This window comes from Tamandua tetradactyla, chromosome 22, assembly GCF_023851605.1.
Source record: "Tamandua tetradactyla isolate mTamTet1 chromosome 22, mTamTet1.pri, whole genome shotgun sequence".
NCBI lineage: Eukaryota > Metazoa > Chordata > Mammalia > Pilosa > Myrmecophagidae > Tamandua > Tamandua tetradactyla.
In genome coordinates, this window is record NC_135348.1 from 35,991,288 (window position 1) to 36,013,884 (window position 22,597).

The window sequence follows — 22,597 nt, forward strand, 5'->3', positions numbered from 1 at the left end:
AAGTAACTTCCCATATTTTAATACTTGCTCAATTTTCTTCCTCTCTTCTTTCTTTTCTTTTTTTTTTTTTGAACTTTAATGAAATCTTTAATTAAAAAATACCTCAGGTGTTAGAGTTAACATTTTCCTTTCAAATTTGAGTTGCCTTAACAGGAAAAATCAGCAATAATGTGAAAACACCAATTTTGAAAAAAAAAAAAGCCACATTTCAAACAGAATAAGTTATTTTTATTACAAGAACAAAACAAACAGACTTGCTAATTTTGTCTAACTTCATCCATGTTACAAATGCAAGGTATATATTATCATAAGATGGAAGGAAGTTATCAAACCCCAAAATATTGTTCATAAATGAAATAAACTCAACTTGCAAAATGAGCAAGTAGAGCATTAAAGTATCTACAGCCATTATAAATAGTGCAAAGTATATACCATATCTACAGTGTAGGGGAGAATATAAACATGAGAAAATGAGTTTTTTTTAAGGAATAGTTAGAATGTTTGTTTCAACAGTTTAAAATATTAACGAGGGTATGCAAATGTAGAACCAAACAAAACATCTATTATTTTTCTTTTTTCAAGAAAAATTGTCAAGCTTCTTCCCAGGCCTGCTGAGGAAATCTGTTTGCCAACTCAAGATAGTCTTGGGAACCAAAGCATTTTCCTTTGGGCGAACAAGACTGGCTATCTGCCTGACCTGGAGTCTGTGCAAAATCCTGAATGAATGTGGCCAGTAAAACACAGCTCATCTCTTGCTCCAGAATGATTTTGTTCTGAAGGTTGTTGTAACAAGCCGTGATAAGTGAAGGGAACAGAACTTTGATCAGCCGTGGGTCACTGAAATACTGGAAGGGCAGCTGGCAGAGCTTCTGCAGCATCGTGGGGTGGCGGCCCGACTGTACGATTACCTGGTTATCTGGGTGGTTGACTGTAAAGTAGCCCACGCAGATGATGACCTCACGAAGGAGGGTTTCACAGGAGATGTGGCTGCAGTAGCTCAGCAGGGAGCTAGCAATGTGCCGGAACGCAAGGGACAGGCCCTCTGCCCCTACGATAGACTGAAAAGAAGGTAGATCAAGAGCTGCAAAGCTGTTGAAGAAATGTAAACTCTGAATGGCCACTTGAACGGTGTTCTGGGTGGAACTCTCCTTGGGACTGGCAGTGTTGGGGTCTGAGATGGTGCCGTGGAAGAGGACACAGTAGAGCATATGCAGAACTCCAGCCAGGTCTGTGGCCTGAAGAGCAGCTGTAAGTCCTGTGGGATCCTGGCGATTATTGTCAAATATCCTGTACGACCTTCCAGTGACAGCAAAGCACAGCATGCACATTTCATGTAAAAGTCCTGCAGCATGCTGCAAAACTGTGGCCATCTTGGAATTCTCATCCACTGGGCCTTGTACTGAGAGAAAGCAGCTACAAAGCTTGTCGATCAGACCTACGTTCACCATATAGCTGATGAGGTCCTGAACTAGAGTGCTAAAAGTATCACCACCTTGTAAGGGTCTGCTTTTCGTTTCCTGTGATGATATTTTTGGTGTAGCTGGCCAGCTGGTTCCATCTGGTCGATTTGCAATCAGGGAGCCAAAAATCACAGCACTGACTTTGAGAAGTCCAGTTATCAAGCCTTCAAATACTTGCTTATTTGTATTTCTTCCCAAAATAGCATTATTTTCATCTGGAACATAAGCCGTCAACTGGTGTATGAGGAGGTCCATTAAGAAGGTAATCTTGTTACTAAACAGAACATTGGTGCAGTTTTCTGAGCAGTTACTGCAGGTGAGGTTGTACACATTGATTGCATTGCAGAGAGACTTAGGAGGAATTTGTGAAACCGTGTTCACATTTGTTGCTGTGACTACTACTTGAAGGATGTGTTCAAGGGCTGTTAATCCACCAGCAACTTGAAATGCAATCTGATCTGCTACATTCTCTTTTTCCAATATTCTAGTAATCTCGCCTAGAGTTTGATCCAAAGCAGAAACCTTATTGTTTGCCCATGAGCCACTGTCTTGTGTCTGTGGTTGTTTTAGAAGATCCTCGGCTAAGTGCTGAAGATTTGCTTTATAAGGTGAGTCAGAGACAAAATTTTTTGATTCCATTAAACTCTCATATTCCTTGGCCCTGGAGTTCATCCGGGCTTTATCTCCTTGGCTTTTTAAAAATTTTTTTGCCTTTCTTCTCCATCTTTCAAAAGCTCTGATGGAGTTGAAGTTTCAACCACAATGTTAATAATATACTTCTTCAAGGACAGATGCTCACAGGAAGCCACAGGGTGATCTCTGCTGGCCTTCTCTCCAGCTCTCTGGGTTCCAACAACTTTCCCGCGGTGACTCCTTTCTGCATTCCAAAGACCTGGGCAGAGCTGCGAGTTTTCAGATGAGGTATGCTGAGCTGTACTCTCTTTCTTATGGGCTCTCACCCTCTGTCTCTTTCTATAGTCTCTCACTATCTCTTTTCCATGGCAAGGGACAGCAGTTTACCTTTAATAGAATGTCATCATCAAAATCATCATCAAAATTATCATCTCTGTAATTATCCTCACCTCTTAGAATTTAGTTTCCTCTTTCCTTTTCCCTACAATTTTGTATAGAATTGACTTAAGTTGAAGACTTAAATTAAAATTTACTCCAGGGCGGGCCGCAGTGGCTCAGCAGGTAAGAATGCTTGCCTGCCATGCCCAAGGACCTGGGTTGGATTCCTGGTGCCTGCCCACGTAAAAAAAAAATAAAAAAAAAAAAAAAAATAAATAATTTACTCCATAGTTTAAATACTATGCAGAAGGGAAACTGATCAAAACAGTGCAGCAAGGTTGGTGTTGTGCTGTGTTTGCTGGCATATTAAGTATGGGTAGAGGAATGCTGATTGTGCACCATAGTAGTTGTTTTAATTTCTTTGGTTGCTCAAGCAAATATCATGAAATCAGAGGACTGAAACAATGGGATTTTATAAGCATACAGTTTTGAGGTTAAAACAAAGTCCAAATCAAGGAAGGCATCTTCAAGGCAATGCTTTCTCCCTAAAGACTATTGTGTTCTGGAGCTGGCTTCCAGTAATCCTTGATGTCACTGTCACATGGCAAGGTACATGGTGACATCTCCTGTTCTCTTCCTTCACTTCTGGGTTCTACTGCAACTTCTTAGTTCCTGTGGCTTTCTATCACTTTCTGAATTTTATTCTCTTATAAAGGACTCCACTAATTATGATAAAACCCACCATGATTGAGTTGAGCTAAAAATTAACTAGAAAAGCCTTATCAAAAGGTCCTACTTACAAGGGATTCACACTTGACAGGAAGGGATAAACTTTAAGGGCATATTTTTCTGGGGTTCATACATTTCCAAACCATCACACTTTGCCATCTGGACCCCAAAGATATACATTCCTTCCATACGCAAAATGCATCCATTCCATCATAACATTCCAAAAGTCTTAAGTCATTTCAGTAACAATGTTAAGTACGAAGTCTCCTCAAAATCGTTTATGGGTATATTCTGACCCGAGACACAGTTCACCTCTGCTTCTGTTCCTTTGAAACCTAGAGAACAAATTATTTGCTTCCAATATACAATGGAAGAATGGACATGGGATAAACATTTCCATTCACAAAGGGAGAAATTGGGAGGCAAACAGGGTTCATGGGTTCAAAACAATTCTAAAACTCAGCAGGGCATACTCCTTCAGATTTCAAGGTGTGAGAATCATCTATAGAACACAGTTTTGCCCTCCAGTTCTGATGAAATGACATTCCCACCCCTTCCAAGCACTTAGCCAGGGGCCATGCACTTCACTGGGGTGGAGTCTCCACATTCTCCAAGCATCTGGATGGTAGCCATGTTCTCCATGAATGCTGGGCCATAGGGGCCACTCTTCCAGGGGCGCTGGAGTGGCAGTGATCTTCCTGATCAATAGAGCATAGGATCCATCTTTTCCAAGCTTCTGGCCAGACTCACCCTTTCCACACACATAGCTGGACCTGCTCTGTTGGCCTTAGAAGATGACTTTGGTCCAGTCTTCACTTCCACGGCTCTTCCCTTGAAGTTATTTTTCCTCTATTCTGTCCCTTTGTTATCCCTTTTGGTTCATGATAGCAGTGGTCCTGTTCCTACAGATCTCACAGAAAACATGTCAGTTTTGCATGCCATTCACAACTATCAAACCATCAGACAACAGGACTGTGCACAGATCCTTCATAGATAACTGCACCTCCAATCCTGACTTGTACTGAAATTAATATCTAGTTCCATGTCCAGTTAAATCCCACTTGAAGATTAACTTTCCAGAAGCTAAGAATTTTCCAAACCTGTAATTTCCTTTTCTTTGTGCTTAGCAGTTTATTTCTCAGTTTATCCCTTTCCTCCCACTTAAGCTGCAAGGAGAAATAGGCTGCACTTTCCGCACTTACCTTGGAAATCTGTTCAGTTAAATATCACTCTCAAACCATCCAACATCAGAACTCAATTTTGCCGAGGTCTCTGCCACGTGTCAAAAGGATCACCTTTCCTCCAGTCTCCAATAAAAAAAAAATTAATTTCCTTCTAAGGCTTCACAGGAAGTTACTTTAGCATCCATATTTCTACTGACAATCTCTTCAAAGAAATCTAGGCCTTTTCTATCTAACACCTCAGAATTTTTCCAGCCTCTAACCATTACCCAATTCCAAGGTCATTTCCACATTTTTGATATTTTAAATAGCAGCACCCTAATCTCCTTATACCAAAATTCATTTTACTTTTGTTGGCCTCTCACCATAAAATGGTTGACTCAGGACATCATTACACACACACACAAAAAGAAATAAAGAAAACAAAAGGGAACAACAACAAAAAAAGAGACATCATCAAGGGAATGCTTTCTCTATGAAGGTTGTGATGCTCTGAGACTGTCCATTGGTAAACCTTGGTTCCTCTGTCACATGGCAAATACACATGGTGCCTTGTGTCTTCCTTCCTGGTCACTTCCTTCCCCTCTGAGTCCCATTTTAGCTTCTTGCTTCTTGTGGCTTTCTCTTGCATTGTCTCATTTTCATTCTTTTATAAAGGACTCCAGTCATAGTTTTAAGACTCATCCTGATTGAGATGGCCACACCTTAGACTGAAGTAACCTCATTAAAAGTTCCTACTTACAATGTGTTCACACCAACCAGAATGGATTAACTTTAAGAACATGCTTTTCTGGGGCACATACAGTACTGAGCCATCACAATAGTATTAACTTTAAGAACATGTTTTTCTGGGGTACATACAGTACTGAGAGCCATCACAGTAGTATAGTTAGGAAAATTCAATGAAGTTATATTTTATATTTCAACTTCATAAGTACTCTAGCCCTACACTAAACTGTCAGCAGTGGGGAAAAAATGAATTTGCCTACATATGATGTTGAGGATGAAAGGCAATTAACCTTTATGAATATCTTCTATTCCAGAATCTCCAAAATATTACCTTTTTAAACTCTCAAAACACTCTGTGCCAGTTTGAAAAAATTATATGCCCTAGAAAAGCCATGTTTTACTCTTCATGCATTGTGTGGAGGCAGCTGTTTCTTTTAATCCCTATTTAGCACTGTAGGTTGGAAACTTGATCAGAGTATCTCTAGGGAAATGTGACACACTCAATTGTGGGAATTAAACTTTGATTAGAGGGAGATGCATCTTAACTCATTCCAAGTGGGTCTTGATTAGTTTATTGGAATCCTTTAAAAGAGGAAACATTTTGGAGAAAGCTTTAGAGCATGAGAACCACAGAGCCCAACCAGAGACTTTTGGAGATGAAGAAGAAATGCATCCTCAGAGAAGCTTTATGAAACAAGAAACCTGGAAAGAAAGCTAGCAGATATCACAAATTTGCCATGTGCTTTTCCAGTTGAGAGAGAATTCTTGAACTTCATTATCCTTTCTTGAGTGAAGGTAACTTCTTGTTAGCACCTTAATTTGGACATTTCTATAGATTTGCTTTAATTGGGACATTTTTACAGCCTTATAACTGTAAACTTGCAACTTAATAAATCCTCCCTTTTAAAAGCCTTTTTGTTTGGTATATTGCACTCTGGCAGCTAGCAAACTAGAACACACACCTATCAAGAGCAAGATAAAGGACACCATTTCTCTACTATAAAATCAAATATTGGCCCTACTGCATATTATTTTGAGTAAAATTTATAGCAACTCATTGTAATAAGTGTTATCATTCTTATTTTTATGGATGAAAGTAAATGATTCTAGAGGATGTTATATAATATAGCCAATGTCATGTAGTCAGAGAGTGGCAGAATTTGCTTTTCAGTCAAATTCAGATTGCATACAAAGCTCATGATTTTTCTACTATGCAGTACTGCCTTGATTGGCATGAAATTACAACTAAGCAGGATAGCAAACAATACTGTGATTATTTTTTTCATCTAGGAAACTATAGAAAACATAACCAAGGGAAAGTTGATATTATGGAGAATGTCACAAAATTTTGAAAATTTCCAGAATGATCTTAGAGAGTTAAAAATATATATTTTTGGTTAGTGTGTAGAAATACAAAAAGGAGATATGGAAGATTAATCTAGAGATATGGTTTAGTGATTGCAAAGAGCTAATAAGTTTAGATTTAACTAATTTATTCTTTAAGTAAAGATGAATCAGCAGAATATTTATGCATAAAACCCAACTATATGAATATAGTATTTAACCAACCTGCAGGAAAGTCTGAGTAGAAACATACATTGGTATTCAGAAATCATGATTGCAATGTTATGAAACAGCAGATGATGCCCTATTAAATGAGAACTATCAGAATGATATCGTTTCCAAATCTGAAAAATAAAAGTTAAATATACTTTCAAAAGCAACATCACAAAGCTTCCTGCAGTTAAATCTATGTACAAAATAAAGCATTGCACTCACATCCCTCATTCTTAATCAAAAGAGAGAAAACTATCTTTCAAACATCTGTTAAGACTTTTTGTCTGTGAGGAAAGAAGTGCCTTGGGCAGAAGTCAAAGTCTTATAAATATAAGGAATAAAAACTCCTATTATTTCCATTTGATTGAACATCATTTACTTCTCTTTGAATATCATCAACTAGTTTTAGTCTATTTCTGGGCCAGCAGAAAGAAAAATTAAGGAGCAGTAATTCTCTATACATAATTTCAAAGGTGGAAACATTTCTTCCCTCAGGCTTTTGTTTCTATTTTTGAATTAACATAATTTTTAATAATATGCCTGTGAATAATAGCACAATACTAAAAATTTTGGCAGAAAGGGTAAGTTAAATATATATAATCCTGGCTGACTTTTTCATATTAAATTATGAAAGAGTTTATAAATGTGTGAATAAAGTTCTACCAGTATTCTGATCCCTTTTCCTAAATTTATTTTGAATAAAAACATTTTTACTTATATATTTTTTGCCCCTAATATTTAAATCTTCTTATTTTGCATATTATTATTATAATTATTGTTTATTTACTAAAATTTGTCTGTTGGATTTTTAATAATTTGCAGAATCTTTGAACTTAAGTCATGAGTAGAACACACATATTTAAACTTAAGTTGTATTGCAACCATCTACTCGGTCTTGATTTAAAGGTGAATGACACAATCAGAATTCTTGAGTCAATTAAAGGTGTAGTGTGGGGCCCTAAAATCATTGAATAGAATCTTCAATTGCTAAAATTCTTATGTGAGAGTGAAACACAGTGTACACAGGCAGAAAACAAAAGCCCAGAAGTTATGTGTTTTAGTTTGCAAAAGCTGCCTGAAAGCAATATATTAAAAAACAAAATGGCTTATAAAAGGGAAGTTATTAAGTTACAAGTTTACAATTCTATGGCCATGAAAATGTCCAAATTAAGGCATCCAGAGAAGGTTATCTTAACTCAAAGAAAGGACTGATGGAATTTGGGGTTTCTCTCTCAGTTGGGAGGATACTTGGCAATGTCTGCTAGCTTTCTCTCCTCATTTCTTAAGGCTTCCCAGGGGGTGTTTTCCTTCTGCTCTAAAGGTTCTCTGGCTTTGTTGGTTCCCTTGGCCCTCTTGACTCTTTCTAAAATGGTTCCCTCTTAAAGGGGTCCAGTAAATAACCCCACTTTGAATGGGTGGAGACACATCTCCATGGAAACCATCTACTTAAAGGTTACCACGCACAATTGGGTGGGTCACATCTCCATGGAAACAATCAAAAAATCCCACCCAACCACATTGAATGAAGCTTTTCTGGGGATACATAATAGCCTCAAACTGGCATATTATACTAAAAGTTAAATTATTGTAGCACATTCTGGATGTCATATGTGGTCATCAGAATAATGTTTCTCTTAAATATGTCCGTGCCCTAATCTCTGGAATCTATGAAAATGTCCTTTTATATGGTAAAAGGAACTTTGCAGATGCAGTTAATGCTATAGTCTTTGAGATGAGATTATCCTGGACTATTTGGTTGAGCCCAATCTAATCACATGAGCCCTAAAATGCAAGTCCTTAAAATTCTTGACTCGGTGAGAGAGATTGAATTACGGAACAGGCAGGAGAGATTCAAAGCATGAGAAGGATGGACTTTGGCTTCCATTGCTTGCTTTGAAGACCGAGGGAGGAGATGGTGAGTCATGTCTTGGCCTGTAAAAGTGTTCAACAGCCCTAAATTGACAGCCAGCAATGAATTGGGATCTCAGTCCTACAATCTCAAGGAAATAAATTCTGCCAATATTCTGGATATGTGAGGAAATGTATTTTCCCTGAGAGTCCACACAAAGGAATACATTCTTGAAGATCTTTACTGGACTTGTGACTTGCACAACTGTAGATAATAAATTTGTGTACTCCTTCAAGCCATCCAATTTGTGGTAATATCCTAGATAGCTGTAATAGAAAGCTGATATGCCACATTAAGAGCATGGAATGTGTTAGGCAACACAGAGATCTTGAGAATGTTAGAACAACAAAATTATATCATCTGGATTATATAACATACCTTCCTAAACAAATCCACCATTTGTTCATGGATCTCCCTCCCCTTTACAATCCATAAACCTCCACTTCAGGGTTGTCTGATTAATTGAGTCATCTTATTCTTCTTTTTCATAATCAAGCCATATAAATGGGTAGGTAATACAGTTCTTGCAGTAAGACAGGAAGATTTATGTGTAAGGCATCTAAGGAAATTCTTCTTGACATTCTGAGAGAGAAGCAAGTATTCCTACCAACAGCCACTCTATGAGCATGATAGGCACCAACCTTTGAAGGACACTGACACTGTGGGAAACACAATGGGGTGAGGGAAATAAAGTGGATCCTTCATGACTATTGGAGTCAATGGATCAAACACATTTGACTTTTCTTGTACCCTTGAGTTTCTTTTCATACTAGTAAAAATATATGCACTCATTTGTAATTTAAGCCATTTTTAAATTAGGTGTCTCTTTTCCAATTTTAAGGAATCTGAAAATGGAATATTAGTAGGAAATGCAGTGGGGAAGTAAATCATGAGTGAAAAACAGGGATACCAGTTAGACTTAGTGAAATATTCCACAATGATTCCAATCAAGTATTCAAAATATTGTGTTCTATGAATGTTTTTTATACCATTTATTTAAATGTATTCTTCTCACAATTTTCTCCTTTATTATGAACACTGCATATAGTTGAAGGGATATTGTATGTTGTTATAGATTTCTCCCTGTGAACACAAAGGCAATGCTGTTCTAGACACATCTCTTGAACACTTCCATAATGTGTCATGGCATGGAAACTGCAATTAATATTTTGTGGTGGCCCCAAAACTATTTTGAATTTAATGATATGGAAATTTAAGAATGGGTATTTATAATGACAGTTCATAAATTAGTTTAATTATCCTCTAAATTAATATTCAATAGTTTAATTCATAATTTTTCTTCTCTATCCAAGGGTTTTTACAGCATCTATGAAATCAGTTAGGCTTAGAATATCCTTTAAATTCATAATCATTTGATCTAATATCTAGATATGATTGTGCTAAAATTCAGATGTAACCAAATATATACTTATATAATCTTCTATGTAATACTAAAATGAGCACTGAATTTTTTAAATATATTTTTCTCCCTGAGGGCATTCATTTAAAAGGTGCAAGCCATTTTTGATCTTCCTGTATTTAATATATTTGTATGCTTATAAAATTATATTTTAATGTGTTTATAATCTGAGAGACATAATAGCAAAATGAATGTGAAAATATAAAGAATACTTAAATAAAGATAGAAGGGAAGTACATGAATATTTTAAATGGCAGCTGATGTGAACCTTTGTTTAAAAATGTATAAAATTTTTAAAATGACTTTTCATACCCATCCCAAATTAGAGTAGGAGAAGGAAGATATTTAGTAGGTGTAAAAAAACAAAACCAGAAATCTCATCCTCTAATTTCTTGGATGAAGTTTTTAAAGGACCTCGTTTTCTTTACATATTCAAATCGATTTAATTCAGTTATCTGATATTTGCCCTTTATTTAGTCCTATATATCTATTCTGATATTTGCAAATTTATCTTCCAAATTATACACAAAAATTACATTTGTTCTGGTCTCGTATTTCTTTAAGATGATTTTTTTTCTTATCTGCTCTGGTACTATTAGAAAAAAAAAGCATAAATTTTGGAAAGCATTCTGAATATGTGATGTTTATCTCCTTGAAAATTGATGAAGAATTTCCTTCCTCTCAAAATGATGATCATACAACCTAGAGCCTAAGAACATTATCAATATCTTATCTAAATTAAAATCTAAATTAAATACTTTTGGATACAACTTCTTCTTGGTGAGTATTCAATAATTGTAGTGAATTTATTGTTGTTCTGGAGACTATGGGGAAACTTTAAAAACATTGAAAGGATTAATCAGAAAAAAAAAAGTCATTTAAAAACCTATCCCAAGGAAAAATGTGAGAACAGAACAAATCATGAACAGGAACTAGAAATTTGTGAAGGAAGTCTCAGGGTCTTAAAAGAACAAAAGATAATTTCAAAAAAAGAGCTATTTTAGAAAAATCTATGTTTTTCGATATGTAAGTTATGGAAATAGGCATTATTTAACATATTACTATATTGTTAATCGATTATATTTTTTACTAAGTAAAACAAAAATTGAGCTTTAATTTCTTTTGTGTTCAAAGATTGATACAAAATTGTCTGATAATTCATGAATAAACCAAGTGTCATCATGTATGCCTTTTTCTGAGTTAAGAATTATCATTTAAATATCCTCAGAATTTTATATTGAGACAATTCTGCTTTGCTGATATCAAGTCATTTATATAATGTATATGTATGAACATTCTCTTCCAATCATGTGAACTCCCAACTGAAAGATGATCAAAGCCATACTAGCTGCCTTTAATATGAAAAGAATTAATAAGGTCTGACTAGTTATAGTTCCCTTTATACCTTGCAAATTACTACTTATTGCTGACTCACATATCACCTTTTGAACATTAGTTATAAATATTTTGGATAGTACAAATCATTTTTTCTTACTATTTATCATTTAGTAAGACTTTCTCCATTTTCAATATTTCATATTGTATATAAACAACTGATAACAATTCTTTTCTGCCTGAGAAAGCTCACATGCCAATAATACTTTTTGAAGTCTATTATAAAAAAATTAAAATTACATTAAGATTATAAAACACATTTCACTCTAACTAGTATATAAATTAATAGCATTAATACTTTCTCCCATCATTAGAGTAAGATTGTATATATGTCTAGTAAAAAAAGTCACCTACCTTCCAATCATTTCTCATTGCTGTGAGAGAGAAACAAGTTTCTAGATCATAAAACAAAAACATAAATGCATATATATCATTTTAATAAAACATGAAACCATAAAGATAATAAACTTTTTTTAATAATATCTAAATTTTCCAATAACATAAACTGGTACATAGAGAGACTGAAGAGTCATAGTGGTTTAAATGAAGTTTTCAATGCCCATTATCAAATGATATTATTATTTACATAACTCACAGATCAAAATCCTATGATTTCATAATATGTTTTAATTCTTATTCAATGTAGGATGTTATTATTATTCAAAATTCTAGTGAACATTACACAAACAGGTAAATATAAATGTTAAATTAACTTCTTCAAATCTTGCTACTGAATAAATATCATAATACATAATAAGACGAATACCATTTCAAGTTCAAAGTATTTTTGTAGACATTCTGGTTATTTGGAGATCACATTTCGTAATGTGACTTGTTTGAAACAAGTAGCTGTATTTCCAACAGCTGTACCAGTGTTGAGAATAGCTAATGATAAAAAGACTTCTTGGCAAGCCACTTCTCCTGTTAAATGGAGAATGCAATTTGCTTGGCATCTGTAATTTAAGTAATTTGTAAGAAAATACACTACTTAGCCAGCTGTAGATTCCACTATTTTATGATGAAGATTACAATCTATTAATCAATTTATAGACATAAATATACTATTGTTGAAAATAATGCAAGTTTAAACACACCAGAATCAATAAATATAATTAAAACAATAGTCTACAATAGTCATTTAATTTTCTTCCATTTGGTGGAATTACTGGAGCATGGAGCTAAACAGCTAATACCATGTTTAGTTTTGTTATTTAAATAATGAAAGTGTGTTAATGACAAAGTGCAAAATTACATAATGGAAATTAATGTACTGTGAAATAAAATTTTGTTTGAAAATCCAGACAAGTACAATAAAACTTTAAATCTTTAAATGAGCATTAACACATTTAGCAAGTATTAAATCATTTTTCCTGAAGTATATATGCAAATTATAAACCATGAAAAATGACAGACATATGCTCAAGGTAGACTAAGTCTAGTGTTTGAAATTAAATTAACTTTGAATAATCTTCAAAAGTTGGTTTATATCATCATGGAAAACAGGAGCTTAAAGACATTTGTACACAATATTTACTCATTACAATGTTTAGACCCAAGTATCATTCTTTCTCAATCTCCTATAGTTAATTATTTGTCAATCTTACTATAAAACTTCATCTGCATTCAAATAAATTTGTGACTCATGTATGCTATATGATGCATAAACATATATGCAGTTTGTGTACTTATAGAGAAACTTTAAAATACATAACATCATTTGACTTTATAAATCATATTATTCATGAAGAATACCAGAGAGTTCTTTTTAACATGTTCAAAAGTTGTCTAAGACAGACATGATTTTGTAAGCCTTCAAAAATACATCATGAATAAATAGCTTACCACTGGAAAATATGTTAACTTATGAACAGTTAGATCTAAAATGAATAAAAGTATACCATTTTGTCAGTAATAAAAGTTAAATCATGCTAAGATATTATTAAATAAAGGCTTTAAACTGAAGTAGTATATGATTTTATATATCAAAAAATATACTTTCACCTCACCACTTTTCTAATTAGTTAATAAACATTCACATTTTAGAGTGCTTGTGGTATCTAATTACAGAATATAAACCTGATCATTTTGCTTCTATGAAATATACAAAATAGAGTAAATAAACATGAATTTCCATATTATTAAACATGAATTTGAATTTTAAACTGTCTTATGATGATAGTACATTAAGTGAAAATTAAGAGTAGAAATACTTCAGTAGAAATTTCTTTAATAAGTGACCATTTTAGCTAGTTCATATAGAGTCATACATGTTTATTAAATGAATAAATTAATGAATGTTTAGATACTTGTAATATTTCTAAGTTTTTAAATCAAAATCAGACACTTGCTTCAGAAATAATATTGGGAAAAAATCAAGTACACTCAGGCAAAAAAAAAAAAACAGCAACAGCGGAGTCAAAATAGAGACCAGGCTTGGCTGAACCATGTTAAGCATTGACAGTTGAAGCATTGATAATCTACAGCCACCTGGTAAGAGAGTAACAGGAAGTTCCATGTGGCAAGAGCAGAGGGTGATGAAGCGAAAGCTGTGAGCCTCTTCTACTGGGTTTTTTTTTTTTTTCCATTCTACATGTACAATCAATAATTCTTAATAACGTCACATAGTTGCATATTCATCATTTCTTAGTACATTTGCATCGATTTAGAAAAAGAAATGAAAAGACAACAGAATAAGAATTAAAACAATAATAGAAAGAAAAAAAAAACACAAAAAACAAAAAACCTATACCTCACATGCAGCTTCATTCAGTGTTTTAACATAATTGCATTACAATTGGGTAGTATTGTGCTGTCCATTTCTGAGTTTTTATATCCAGTCCCGTTGTACAGTCTGTATCCCTTCAGCTCCAATTACCCCTTCTCTTTTTTTTTTTTTTTAATTAACGGAAAAAAAGAAATTAACCCAACATTTAGAAATCATACCATTCTACATATGCAATCAGTAATTCTTAACATCCTCACATAGATTCATGATCATCATTTCTTAGTACATTTGCATCGGTTCAGAAGAACTAGCAACATAACCGAAAAAGTTATAGAATGTTAATATAGAGAAAAAAATAAAAGTAATAATAGTAAAATCAAAACAAAACAAAACAAAAATCTATAGCTCAGATGCAGCTTCATTCAGTGTTTTAACATGATTACTTTACAATTAGGTATTATTGTGCTGTCCATTTTTGAGTTTTTGTATCTAGTCCTGTTACACCATATGTATCCCTTCAACTCCAATTGCCCATTATCTTACCCTGTTTCTACCTCCTGCTGGACTCTGTTACCAATGACATATTCCAAATTTATTCTCAAATGTCTGTTCACATCAGTGGGATCATACAGTATTTGTCCTTTAGTTTTTGGCTAGACTCACTCAGCATAATGTTCTCTAGGTCCATCCATGTTATTACATGCTTCATAAGTTTATCCTGTCTTAAAGCTGCATAGTATTCCATCATATGTATATACCACAGTTTGTTTAGCCACTCTTCTGTTGATGGAGATTTTGGCTGTTTCCATCTCTTTGCAATTGTAAATAACGCTGCTATAATCATTGGTGTGCAAATGTCCGTTTGTGTCTTTGCCCTTAAGTCCTTTAAGTAGATACCCAGCAATGGTATTGCTGGGTCGTATGGCAATTCTATATTCAGCTTTTTGAGGAACCGCCAAACTGCCTTCCACAGTGGTTGCACCATTTGACATTCCCACCAACAGTGGATAAGTGTGCCTCTTTCTCCACATCCTCTCCAGCACTTGTCATTTTCTGTTTTTTTGATAATGGCCATTCTGGTGGGTGTGAGATGATATCTCATTGTGGTTTTGATTTGCATTTTTCTAATGGCCAGGGACATTGAGCATCTCTTCATGTGCCTTTTGGCCATTTGTATTTCCTCTTCTGAGAGGTATCTGTTCAAGTCTTTTTCCCATTTTGTAATTGGGTTGGCTGTCTTTTTGTTGTTGAGATGAACAATCTCTATAAATTCTGGATACTAGACCTTTATCTGATATATCATTTCCAAATATTGTCTCCCATTGTGTAGGCTGTCTTTCTACTTTCTTGATGAAGTTCTTTGATGCACAAAAGTGTTTAATTTTGAGGAGCTCCCATTTACTTATTTCCTTCTTCAGTGTTCTTGTTTTAGGTTTAAGGTCCATAAAACCGCCTCCAGTTGTAAGATCCATAAGATATCTCCCAATATTTTCCTCTAACTGTTTTATGGTCTTAGACCTAATGTTTAGATCTTTGATCCATTTTGAGTTAACTTTTGTATAGGGTGTGAGAGATGGGTCTTCTTTCATTCTTTTGCATATGGATATCCAGTTCTCTAGGCACCATTTATTGAAGAGACTGTTCTGTCCCAGGTGAGTTGGCTTGACTGCCTTATCAAAGATCAAATGTCCATAGATGAGAGGGTCTATATCTGAGCACTCTATTTGATTCCATTGGTCGATATATCTATCTTTACACCAATACCATGCTGTTTTGACCACTGTGGCTTCATAATATGCCTTAAAGTCAGGCAGCGCGAGACCTCTAGCTTCGTTTTTTTTCCTCAAGATGTTTTTAGCAATTTGGGGCACCCTGCCTATCCAGATAAATTTGCTTATTGGTTTTTCTATTTCTGAAAAATAAGTTGTTGGGATTTTGATTGGTATTGCAATGAATCTGTAAATCAATTTAGGTAGGATTGACATCTTAACTATATTTAGTCTTCCAATCCATCAACACGGTACGCCCTTCCATCTATTTAGGTCTTCTGTGATTTCTTTTAACAGTTTTTTGTAGTTTTCTTTATATAGGTTTTTTGTCTCTGTAGTTAAATTTATTCCTAGGTATTTTATTCTTTTAGTTGCAATTGTAAATGGGATTCGTTTCTTGATTTCCCCCTCAGCTTGCTCATTACTAGTGTATAGAAATGCTACAGATTTTTGAATGTTGATCTTGTAACCTGCTACTTTGCTGTACTCATTTATTAGCTCTAGTAGTTTTGTTGTGGATTTTTCCAGGTTTTCGACGTATAGTATCATATCGTCTGCAAACAGTGATAGTTTTACTTCTTCCTTTCCAATTTTGATGCCTTGTATTTCTTTTTCTTGTCTAATTGCTCTGGCTAGAACCTCCAACACAATGTTGAATAATAGTGGTGATAGTGGACATCCTTGTCTTGTTCCTGATCTTAGGGGGAAAGTTTTCAATTTTTCCCCATTGAAGATGATATTAGCTGTGGGTTTTTCATGTATTCCCTCTATCATTTTAAGGAAGTTCCCTTGTATTTCTATCTTTTGAAGTGTTTTCAACAGGAAAGGATGTTGAATCTTGTCAAATGCCTTCTCTGCATCAATTGAGATGATCATGTGATTTTTCTGCTTTGATTTGTTGATATGGTGCATTACATTAATTGATTTTCTTATGTTGAACCATCCTTGCATACCTGGGATGAATCCTACTTGGTCATAATGTATAATTCTTTTAATGTGTTGTTGGATACGATTTGCTAGAATTCTATTGAGGATTTTTGCATCTATATTCATTAGAGCGATTGGTCTGTAGTTTTCTTTTTTTGTAATATCTTTGCCTGGTTTTGGTATGAGGGTGATGTTAGCTTCATAGAATGAATTAGGTAGTTTTCCCTCCAATTCGATTTTTTTGAAGAGTTTGAGGAGAATTGGTACTAATTCTTTCTGGAACGTTTGGTAGAATTCACATGTGAAGCCATCTGGTCCTGGACTTTTTTTTTTAGGAAGATTTTAAATGACTAATTCAATTTCTTTACTTGTGATTGGTTTGTTGAGGTCATCTATGTCTTCTTGAGTCAAAGTTGGTTGTTCATGTCTTTCTAGGAACCCTTCCATTTCATCTAAATTGTTGTATTTATTAGCGTAAAGTTGTTCATAGTATCCTGTTATTACCTCCTTTATTTCTGTGAGGTCAGTAGTTATGTCTCCTCTTCCATTTCTGATCTTATTTATTTGCATCCTCTCTCTTCTTCTTTTTGTCAATCTTGCTAAGGGCCCATCAATCTTATTGATTTTCTCATAGAACCAACTTCTGGTCTTATTGATTTTCTCTATTGTTTTCATGTTTTCAATTTCATTTATTTCTGCTCTAATCTTTGTTATTTCTTTCCTTTTGCTTGCTTTGGGATTAGTTTGCTGTTCTTTCTCCAGTTCTTCCAAGTGAACAGTTAATTCCTGAATTTTTGCCCTTTCTTCTTCTCTGATATAGGCATTTAGGGCAATAAATTTCCCTCTTAGCACTGCCTTTGCTGCATCCCATAAGTTTTGATATGTTGTGTTTTCATTTTCATTTGCCTCGAGGTATTTTCTAATTTCTCTTGCAATTTCTTCTTTGACCTACTTGTTGTTTAAGAATGTGTTGTTGAGTCTCCACGTATTTGTGAATTTTCTGACACTCCACCTATTATTGATTTCCAACTTCATTCCTTTATGATCTGAGAAAGTGTTGTGTATGATTTCAATCTTTTTAAATTTGTTAAGACTTGCTTTGTGACCCAGCATATGGTCTATCTTTGAGAATGATCCATGAGCACTTGAGAAAAAGGTGTATCCTGCTGTTGTGGGATTTAATGTTCTATAAATGTCTGTTAAGTCTAGCTCCTTTATAGTAATATTCAGATTCTCTATTTCTTTATTGATCCTCTGTCTAGATGTTCTGTCCATTGATGGGAGTGGGGAATTGAAGTCTCCAACTATTATGGTATTTGTGTCAATTTCCCTTTTCAGTGTTGGGCAGTGTATTCCTCACGTGTTTTGGGGCATTCTGGTTCGGTGCGTACATATTTATGATTGTTATGTCTTCTTGTTTAATTGTTCCTTTTATTAGTATATAGTGTCCTTCTTTGTCTCTTTTAACTGTTTTACGTTTGAAGTCTAACTTGTTGGATATTAGTATAGCCACTCCTGCTATTTTCTGGTTGTTATTTGCATGAAATATCTTTTCCCAACCTTTCACTTTCAACCTATGTTTATCTTTGGGTCTAAGATGTGTTTCCTGTAGACAGCATAAAGAAGGATCCTGTTTTTTAATCCATTCTGCCAATCTATGTCTTTTATTGGGGAATTCAGTCCATTAACATTTAGTGTTATTACTGTTTGGATAATATTTTCCTCTACCATTTTGCCTTTTGTATTATATATATCATATCTGACTTTCCTTCTTTCTACACTCTTCTCCATACCTCTCTCTTCTGTCTTTTTGGTTCTGACTCTAGTGCTCCCTTTAGTATTTCTTGCAGAGCTGGTCTCTTGGTCACAAATTCTCTCAGTGATTTTTGTCTGTAAATGTTTTAATTTCTCCCTCATTTTTGAAGGACAATTTTGCTGGATATAGGAGTCTTTGTTGGCAGTTTTTCTCTTTTCATAATTTAAATATATCATCCCACTGTCTTCTAACCTCCATGGTTTCTGCTGAGAAATCTACACATAGTCTTATTGGGTTTCCCTTGTATGTGATGGATTGTTTTTCTCTTGCTGCTTTCAAGATCCTCTCTTTCTCTTTGACCTCTGACATTCTAACTAGTAAGTGTCTTGGAGAACGCCTATTTGGGTCTAATCTCTTTGGGGTGTGCTGTACTTCTTGGATCTGTAATTTTAGGTCTTTCATAAGAGTTGGGAAATTTTCAGTGAAAATTTCTTCCATTAGTTTTTCTCCTCCTTTTCCCTTCTCTTCTCCTTCTGGGACACCCACAACACGTATATTTGTGTGCTTCATATTGTCCTTGAGTTCCCTGATACCCTGTTCAAATTTTTCCATTCTTTTCCCGATAGTTTCTGTTTCTTTTTGGAATTCAGATGTCCCATCCTCCAAATCACTAATTCTATCTTCTGTCTCTTTGAATCTATCATTGTAGGTATCCATTGTTTTTTCTATCTTTTCTACTTTATCCTTCACTTCCATAAGTTCTGTGATTTGTTTTTTCAGTTTTTCTATTTCTTCTTTATGTTCAGCCCATGTCTTCTTCATGTCCTCCCTCAATTTATCGATTTCGTTTTTGAAGAGGTTTTCCATTTCTGTTCGTATATTCAGCATTAGTTGTCTCAGCTCCTGTATCTCATTTGAACTATTGGTTTGTTCCTTTGACTGGGCCATGTTTTGAATTATTTGAGCGTGATCCGTTATCTTCTGTTGGCGTCTGCGCATTTAGACAGATTTCCCTGGGTATTGGATCCAAAATTTTGGAAGATTTTTCTGTGAAATCTCTGGGTTCTGTTTTTCTTATCCTGCCCAGTAGGTGGTGCTCTTGGCACATGTTTGTCTGCGGGTCCCACCAGTAAAAGGTGCTGTGGGACCTTTAACTTTGGAAAATTCTTGCCGTCTGGAGGTTCGCTAGCCGAAGCGGCTTGGAAGAGTGCGAGCCGGCCTGGGGTCCGAACGCGGGGAGGGTTACTGGCCGCTGCAGCCCGGGAAAGCACCAGTCCGAATTTCCTAGTCGGCCCGGGGCGACAAGCGTGGCGGGAGGGCGCCAGCGGCAGCGGCCTGCCCGGGAGAGTGCACATTCCCGGGGAGTCACATGTTTGGAAGGGGCCTTCCCCACCCGTCACCGTTCTCCGCGGCCTGGGGATTTCCGAACCAATTCTCTCAGTTGGTCCGGGGGGCCGCGTGTGGTGTGGGCGCCAGCCACAGTGGTTTCAGGGGACCGCCTCTCCAATTCTCCCAGCCGGCCTGGGAAGGGGGAAGGGAGTGAGTCCGGCCACTTGCCGCCCCACCCGGTGAAGCCCGCGCGCCTCGGTTATCTCACCCGAGCGGCTTCTCTCAGCCAGCCAGCCATTCCAGGATGGGGTACGCTGTCTTTTTTTCCTCTGTTGTGGCTTTGGGAGCTGTTCTGTATCGTTTCTACTCCCCTAATAGCTGTCCTGGAGAAGAAACTAAGATCCGCGCGTCTTACTAAGCCGCCATCTTCTCCGGAAGTCTTCTACTGGGTTTTTAACATGTTTTAGTTTGCTAAATGCTGCTGGAATGCAATATACCAGAACTGGAACAACTTTTAAAAAGAGAATTTATTAAGTTACATGTTTACCATTCTAAGATACCAGAGAAAGATACCCTGACTCAATTAGGGCCAGTGTTTTTCATGTGGCCAGGCACGTGGGTGGCATCCACTGGTCCTAGTTTTCAGTTCTGTTCCTTCCAGAGTCTGATGCCAGCGGTTTCCTCTCTAAGTGTCTATGGGCCTTCTCTTAGCATCTCCAGGACACAATTCTGGGTTCTGGCTTGCTTAGCATCTCATGGGAGGCACATGATGATGTCTGCTGGGCTCTGCATCTGCAAATTCTGTGTCTAGGCATCTGCTCTCTCTGTTTCTACTCCAAGAATCTCTGATTATCTGTATCTGTGTTGGCTCAGAGCTTTCTCCAAAATGTTTCCTCTTTTTTTAAAGGACTCCGGTAAACTAATCAAGATATACCTCGAAGGGGCAGAGTCACATCTCCATTTAATCAAAAGGTCATGCCCACAATTAGGTGTATCACATCTCCATGGAAACAATTCGATCAAAAGGTCCCATCCCACAATATTGAATCAGGATTAAAAGAAACATGATTACCCCTACAAGATTGGTTCAGGATAAAGTACATGGCCTTTCTGGGGTACATAGCTTCAAACTGGCACACTTCACCTTGCAGATGAGGTCTTTATTGGCACTGGAAATTCATGCTGTTGAGCCCCAGGGGTCTCTTTATCTTGCCACCTCTCACATAGAGGATGCCTCATCGAGTCAGATGAGAGGGCTTGGACAGAGGCTTTGGGAATGAATGGATGTAGTTTGAATGGGAATAATGAGCTGATGAAATAATAACCTCAATGACAATTATAAAACTGTGTAAGAATGTAATAAGTGCTAAATAGTGCTAGATGTTTAAAATCTGGTTTATACTTTAAGTGGAAAATCCAGCCATGTTTTTCATAGTATCTAGGAATTGAATCACCCTGGATATAATAGCAAGTCTAAGGGAGTTGAATCTTTGAGTATATATTGCAGGTAAAATTCCTTGAAAACTTAGGAGAATTCCCATGTTAATTAGGAATGGTAACTATTAAATGTAGCTGGGACTTATGGTTTTAACTTTACTGTTATAAAATTCTTGTATCAAACAGTTAGAATTTTCACTCGTAAAGCTTATTGTGGTATGAGCCTTAGTCTTTTAAAGCTGGCCTCTGTTCTTTAAAATAAGGAAATGCACATACCTTAATTTTGTTTTTAATGGTAACAATTAACTTGCTACCATTTTGTCAACCTATACTTGATTTCTAAGCATGTATTTGCATTAATCCAGATGCATATATTTTCTGGTGCAGGAAAAAGTTGAGAATAAGAGGTTGATAATTAACCTGGATGTCGAAGGTTATTAGGAGACAAGTAAGTTTATTATGTAACTCTGAATATTTGTTATTTTGCAGGACCTGTTAAATGCCATGTAAAAACCATAAGAGAAAAAGAGTCTATAAAATAGAGAAAAAAACTTATTTAAATGAAAATTTATGAAAAAACAGGAAATCTATTTTTCATTTTACAAAATCCACCAATTTTGACGAAAGAATCTACTTCTTCCTATAATACTTTAATTATTTACCTGGTAAGTAATAGTTTATGGATTAAATGGCACCAGTCCCAACTTATTTTTATTATTTAGCAATATAAAGCTACAATTTTCAATGAACTTGATAAAAAAGAATGTTATTAAAATTCTAATGCCACATGAGCATTCCAGAATATGAAGATACATTAAAATTAGATATAAATATTTTGCATGAATTAGTCAAACATCTTTCTGTCTTCTTCATTATTGCTCTTTATTGCCCTCATGTAAAGCCCTTATATTAAATGATTCTTGCTTTCAAAATTCTAAAATAACTGATCAGTGATGGAACTTTCATCCCTTTTCCCACTTCTGACAGTGAGTCTAGACATCAAGTAAGGAAGCAGGTCTAAAGCCAGGATTATTCCTTAGTTGGGTCCTTACCATCGACAGCAGTATTTGGCATTCTTCTTCTTTTTTGCTTTTTGTTAAGATTTTCTTAGTGAACCCTGGAGGTTTTGGGCCTGATTAGGGTGACAAACATGGAAGAGCTCCCCTAATACATGTGCAGCACACCCCTGCTTTGCTAATCATATCCCTAAATTTTCTTTGCCCCGATTTTTCTAGTCCCTGCACATTATCTAAGTTATCTAAT

General features: G+C 35.5%; 1 pseudogene; it reads right to left on the reverse strand.

The window, feature by feature from the left end:
* Positions 1–206: 206 nt before the first annotated feature.
* Positions 207–2,245, reverse strand: LOC143666106 (S phase cyclin A-associated protein in the endoplasmic reticulum pseudogene; annotated as a pseudogene).
* Between the last annotated feature and the right edge of the window lie 20,352 nt (positions 2,246–22,597).